At 41.5% G+C, this 6,975-nt stretch overlaps 1 long non-coding RNA gene across 4 annotated transcripts in view; it reads right to left on the bottom strand.

The window, feature by feature from the left end:
- Nucleotides 1-280: 280 nt before the first annotated feature.
- LOC307215533 overlaps nt 281-6,975 on the bottom strand; it is a 43,693-nt gene continuing 36,998 nt past the window's right edge. For 3 of the 4 annotated variants that reach the window (XR_013838546.1, XR_013838547.1, XR_013838548.1), the window contains 3 exons: nt 6,847-6,938; nt 3,641-3,852; nt 281-2,324 (listed from right to left, as the gene is read on the bottom strand). This is a non-coding gene — a long non-coding RNA (uncharacterized lncRNA). The remainder of the gene's footprint in view (nt 2,325-3,640; nt 3,853-6,846; nt 6,939-6,975) is intronic. The other variant, XR_013838549.1, reaches the window with a different exon arrangement.

Below are 6,975 nucleotides of genomic sequence, written 5' to 3'. Positions count from 1 at the left end.
AAATAAGTTTGAGCTTTTTTTTTTTTCTTTTAAGAGAGAAAGAGAGAGCACTGCCTCATATGCTGGGCCAACTTCCTGTCCGGATAGCATTAATCAGTTCATTAATATGAGCCTCTCTTTGCCTATATAATCCCTATGCAGTCTTTGATAGTGGTCAGTCTGTGAGCGGGGCCAACTCTGTCTCTACAGATGACAGCCAGTAAGATTAAACCCTTTTTCTTTTCTTTTGTTGCAGTATGTGATAGATGAATCTGACTGGTAATATAGCAGTGTCTGAAAGCTCATATGCTGATACACTCAATACCCGTAACGACAGGCATATCCTGTTCTGTCACAATTAGATAGTTGCATAAACATTACTCTAAATACTGTGGTACTGAAATTCTTTGCAAACATTGCAGCTGGCTGTTTGTCTGAAACTCCAGTCAAAGCACACAGAATATAAACTCATTTTCACTGTTTTTCAAAGGATTTTTAAGCATAAATATTAGTCTGGCAAAATGAGCCATAGTGGTAATCCTGAAATCTAAAGTCAGCTTTAGTCTAAAAACTGCCACAGTTGGCGTACAGATTACATTAGAAATGCAAACGGGGGACCCTTCTCTGTCACACCTGAGTGCATAGGTGCCAGCTCCCTGGGGCCTTGGGTGGCCAAGCACCCACAAAATTCCCCATGAAGGGGCTGGACACCCACAAATTTGGGTGCCAGGGCCATGCACACTGCATGGCACCCCAGCCCCGGGCACCCAAGGAGGCCAAGTTGGCACTCCTGGCTGAGTGATCCTGGGAGTAAGAATCATTTAGAAGGCATCCTAAGTCCAGGGTTTCTCTGCAAGATGGTGTTTTCAACATAGCATGTCCCTGGTTATTGCGGAGTCAATTAGAAACTAAATTGGGTAAAAACATTTAGCCTAATATTGCACCCCAATTGTCACTATTGTGGGTGGGATTCACCTAGATACCAGCAAATCCAAGTTATACAATAAAGTAGATTTGGTGTTCTTGTACAAACATGCCTGCTTTTTTAAGTGGGGGGTGGACTTTTTGCAGTTAGGAAAGTGACAGGAGGGAAATGCACTGAAAAGTGTAGGATAACAGTTGCTTCACACAGCTGTCATATGACCTTCCCCCAAGCTTTATGCAAACAAATGAGAATAAATTATCAACAAACAGATTATCTAGAAGTGACCGGAATATACTCTAAATATTTTAATTTGGTCTGAGTACTACATTTCGGTTCAAAGTAACCCGCTGTCCTTTGAAAAGTGGCGGGTATCTGCAATGCTACGTTCTCTGTATGCTTAAGTGCAGCTGCAGAATGTCATTTAAAAATAGCAATAGTACAAACATTTCCAACTAATATAATTTCTTGCAACTACGTCCCCAGAGATTTGCAGTGCTAATTTGGCTAGTAAATGGGAAAGATATTTAAAGATAGGCGGTTGGCCAGCCTTTGAGTTAAAAAACAAAATTCCCATATTAAAAACTTGCTCTTATTGATTTCCTGTGGGTGTTATCAGAGAAGGGTTAAAGACTCGTACTCTCTGGAACAAAAACAGGATGTTAGCTTGTGAGTTCATTAAGCTACAAAATACAAATCCCCTTCTGTTGCGGCACTCTCCCTTCTTTAGTAACAGAAGATTTAGGTAGGAACAGTGAGTGGTCAAATGCCAGCTTCTTGCCCTGTTCAACATCTAGATGGAAACCTGATCACTGCTGCTTAGTAATGTTGCTGCTGGCAAGTGATGTGCAAACTAGCAGCCAAATAATACACCAATGCGCGCACACACAGCCTTCATAATTCAGAGCAAATTCCAGTTCCAATGACAATTCAAGCCCCAAACAAATAACTTTAGAAATAAACCAGACATTTTATCAAGTCCTTGCATGCTCGCTCTTATATCCAAATTAAATAAGAGTTGGGAATGGTTTTGCTTGCTTTTGTTGCAGTAAATACTATAATAGTGTTAGGAAGAATTATTTTTGTCTGTCGTATAACAGCATAATGGAAGGGCAGATTCCGTCTACCCATTTAAGGAATAGTTTATGCTGCCTTTCCTATTGGGTGTTACTCTAAGCTCCAGTGCCCAGCTTAGGGTAAAAGCTGCTGACTGACGTGTTAAAACAGGCTCACATTGTTGTGACTTTCATATTTTCTTCTGGAGGGGTTGTTGTGAGGAGAAAAGGTTTCCTTATCCTTTTTCTCACTGTTGTATGGGAGCAGAGGAAGTCATAATTTGACTTTTGAGTTTTTTTGAGTTTTGGGGTTGACCTCAGAACAGACAACTTCTCCGTTCTCTCAGTGGAAAACTGCAAAGTTTAGACTGTAAAGGAGAGATTAAAATGTGTTTTCAGTATTCTAGTGACATTAGTCCCTATAATAGTGACCTCGGGTGATAAGTGCAGCAGAACTAAGCCAAAATTGGGATCACTGAGAAACAGGAGGGCCATAATCGGTGCTTTCCCCCCCAGAAAAATAGGTGCCAGAACTGACCGTGAAGTTGTTACAGTAAGTTGTTGGGCGACTCAGGGCAGCCGTGAACAGATGCCAGTTTGACAACAGCCATTTTTCACTGCCTGCAGAGGTACTAAAACTACAGCAAGCTGTCTCCCTAGCTGGTTTGGGGGTCATCCCTGGTTCTGGTGTAGGTCAAATAAATGCGCCCACACCTTCCTCATTCCCTTTGATTCAGGAAGATGGCTAGGGCAGCTGGAAAGGGCCCTACGCAAATGCACATATGTGCAATGGTAGAGGCCTGGCTAGAAAGCTTAAAGCCTGTCACCACTACATGGGAGATGGATTAAAGAAAAGGAAATATGAATTGGCCCCACCCCGTAGCCTGACCAATTGCAGCTAGGAGTGGCTAGCAGCTAGGTGGAGTCATAGATCTAAAAAAAGTGTAGGCTTGCAAACACTGGCCAGCTTCTGTTTTGACTTGAAATGATTGCTTGAGGCTTCTCAGAAGTACGTAAAGGCAAGAAGGGGGTGAGGAAAGTGTCAGCCTTCAACGGCACCCATATCAGAGGTGCCGAAAATGCGCACTGGTGGAAAAAAAGCACTCAGTATAATACGTTATGCGATACGTCGGGATTAATAGGAGTACCCCCCCCAAAAAAAAAAAAATCTTTTAAAAACCTTAAATGAGCAAAACAAAACAAAAAACAAAAAACCCACCAAAATTGCAATAAGGAATGAGTGGGGGAAAGTGCAGTGCCCTGTTTGTAGGGTATGTTTGCAACCCCTGTTAGCTGGAAGATTTTGCACTGCAACATTTTGTTTGATGACCAGACTTGTTCTTAAGTAGATCTGATCCTACACTATCTCTGGTGTCCAGATTTGGATGGCTCACATGAAATCTCTCTAAAAATACTCAGCTTGGATTCTCTGTAGTTTCTTGAAACACTGCAAGGCATTTTGTTCTGAATGCAAAGTGTGTGCTGGGTTGGGATAAAAACTGGTAGGCAATGCCATCTGTATGTTTCTTTTACATGGCTCAGCCAGAAAACTCAATTTTAACCTGCAATTAAAGCTGCAGTTGGAGGAAGAGGAGTAGAGGACAGAGGGTGAAAAAAGAGAGAGCTGTGAGTGGAGGGAGAGCCATTTTCCCACCCTCTGGACCCCCTGGAAAACTAAACAAACCTGCTGCATCTGGAACTAGGTGTAGATAGTACAGTTGAATGGGACACAGCTGCAAGCAGCCTGAGGAAGTACCATCCACCTTGGGCCTACCCATAAAAAGCAAGTCTAGAGTAAGAGACTAAGGTGATGTCTGCTGTTTCCAGGATCTCCTTTCATTTCGAGAATTTTGTGGGTTATCTGGGATTTTGTTCATACCCTGGGCGATATATAACCTGAAGACACCAGAAGGAAAATGAATTGGTATTTATTTATATATATTAGTTATTTTGTATTAATCTAACATTTTTATATGTAAATGCGTATTTTTGTGATATTTTGTTGTCGCTTCAGCTGTTTGTACACTGCTTACAGATCTTGGTTGGCATCCATCTGTCTCGGGATACAATGGAGGAGTGCAGCTTTGAGGCTGAAATCAAACTTTCGGAAGCTTACAGCACCTGCTGTGGCTGTAGTGACCAATACGGGAGAGACATGTTTTGTTGCAGCAGAGGCAGATGAAGGCGTCTGGTTGTGTGCACTGCTTACAGATCTTTTTTACTGTATTAAACAGTATAAAAATTAGATAATCAAATTAGTTGATCAAATCAATTAAAGACTGCAGTCCTAGTGTTTCGACCTGGTAATGGTTGGTCACAAGATCAGACAATGAGGTTATGTATCTCGGTATGGCAGAGCTGAGCTACTAAATGCTTCATTCCACTGCTGCTCTGCTTCAGCTTCCTTGTCGTGTGCTTCTTACGTCAAGAAGAGGAAGCTGCCTGCTGAGATCTAGCAAAAGGAACTGCTAGAAAAAGATAACATACCCTTCACCCACAGTCCTGTATTCAGCCCTGTTGCAGTTGCCATGCAACTTGCCTTGTTTTGAAAGGGTGAAAAAGTTGTTCTTATCCCCTTTCAAGGATTAGAGTCTGTGGAATGAGGACATACCATCTGAGGAAAGCACCTAAGGCCTAAGCAATGCATACAGTAGCTTGTGTCTTTCCCCCCAATGCTTTTGCAATTAAAAAAAACTAGCATTCAGAGGCTACGCTTGGAAGTGAAAAAGTAGCTGAGGAAGGGGATGATTAACCCTTGCCCCTTTGGCCATTATTTATTTATGCAATTTATTACCCACTCTTCATATAAGCACCAGGCAAAAACATTCCTCTTCACCTAGGCCTTTGGCTAGTTAAACAATTTGTGGCCTTTTAAACTGGGGGGAGTATTGTTTTGTTTGTTGCTATGGTGTGTATTTTTTGTGTTTTTATAGTGTAAACCCAGGTGAAGGATAGTATGGAAATTTAATAAATAATAATGTCTCAGGACATGTTACAACCATTTAAAACACAATATTAAAATAAGTTCTAAACAAACTGCAGACACAACAATATGGTGAATCAATCTATCTAAGGTCAGGTTCAAATGCCAGGGTAAAGAAGTCTTTGTTGGCTTGTGATGTGCTTGGTGATAGTTTGTGTGAACCTATCTCTTCCCTTTATCTGCATGCTCCTCCTTCCACTATCACCTGCTCTAAAATGTCATTATTTTGCTAGGAGTTCCTGGAACTGGAACTGTAGTCTCAGAGTGTTTTGAGTTAAAAAACAGAAAATATTGGAGAAAACTTAGATGCAACAGTGCTGATGGAGGCTTCCTCCTGAGGTAAATAGCAATGGAGTGTGTGCATGAGTTATGGGATCACAGTAAGGGAAAGGGTTAAACTCTCCCTCTCCTTCCCCCTGCAGTCCCGCTGCTGCTGACCTCCCCTACTTCTGCTATTTGCACTTTTTCAGGCATGCACATTGAGTGCATTCCTGCAATTAACAGCATGCCAAATTTGACCCTGGGAAACAAAGGATTGTATCTGTTGCTTCAGGTGAAAATTATCATCAAAATTCCTTATTATGAATATACTTTCCCTGCTTGGGGCTTGACCTACTTTCTCATAGTCCCCACCTTGTGGGACTATCTCCTCTTCCACCATGCCCACCAGTGTAGACAGTGTGGGATTGAATGAATCAGTAGTTGGACTGGGTGCAAGGCAACTCCTCACTAAGACACAAAGGGCTACTTCACTCCAAATTATTTCATGCAATTTGGCACACACGTGTGGTGAAAGGCTAGTCTGAATTAGGCCATTTTTGTGATTACTGCTATACTGTTTCATAGCTGTCAACTTTCCCCTTTTTTTAAGGGAAATCCTATTCGGAATAAGGGAATTTCCCTTAAAAAATGGGAAACGTTGACAGCTATGTACTGTTTCCAAAGGGTGTGATCGCAGAGGTGGCTGCTGGCTTCATGTGCACACATTGTTAATCTGCTCCAGGTAGCTGTATATTTGGTCACATTCTTTACAATACATTTAAAGCACTCTTATACCATCTTAAGAGTCATGACTTCCCACAACAAATGCTGAGAGCTGTAGTTTCTTAAGGCTGCTGAGAATTGTGACTGTGAGAGGTCTGTCAGCAACAACACTCACATAATAGTTCCCAGGATTCCATTGGGGAAGCCATAACATATAAGGGTGCTTTAAATGTATGGTGCAAATTTGCACAAAGAATTTGATAGTGTGAATCAATCCTTTGCATTCTGTGTGAGAAACTGCCGCAAAGCAGTTCCTATAATAGGGTGGTGTTACATCATCCTGAAAATTGAGGAGGGAAGAAATAGCAAGACTGGCTCCAAAAATCTAGTGGCTTTGATGGCCATCCAGAATTCATGGTGGTAGAAAGAAACTCTGTTCCAGTTATCGTTGCAGTCATGCCAAATGTGTGAGGAATAAAATTATATTATTTTAGGCCCCTAGCATTTGCAACAAGAAAAACCATGCTGCAATTTAACAAAATAATCAGAGTACAATTACAGCTGTAATGCCTTCTAGTTAACCCTAATCTACTTGTCTTTAGGAAGCTTTCCTTGACACAGCTAAATAGGGTCTCAACAATGCAGTGGAAAGGGAAGTAATGCCTTTCAGAAAATACTTCTAAAACTATTTTTTCTCTCTTCTAGCCCAGAACTAGAATATGTGAGAATTCAAGAGGTGGCATTATTGCTACAAAAGTTGCTTTCTAGCTCGTTCTTGAGTTCTCCTCACTGTCACCTCAGTGAGTGACACTTGGCAGAGGTGCTGTCAGAATGAACAAAAGTTTGGCACATGTGCATGTGTGTTTTTCTCTGTGTATATATTTTAACTCTACCATGACCTAAATAAAAGATCTGCACTTTACCTAATCTCTTGCAGGGTGAGGGAGAAGTGTAGCATACGTGGAATATTTTCACTCCCGAACTGTGAGGCCTTCTTATCCCTGGTGCCTAAACCCTTTGTACAATGCAACGGATAACAAGGAAAAAGGTGC

The sequence above is a fragment of the Podarcis cretensis genome (genome assembly GCF_951804945.1).
Source record: "Podarcis cretensis genome assembly, chromosome: 4".
NCBI classification, from domain to species: Eukaryota; Metazoa; Chordata; class Lepidosauria; order Squamata; family Lacertidae; genus Podarcis; species Podarcis cretensis.
This window is presented reverse-complemented; position numbering and strand designations above follow the sequence as displayed.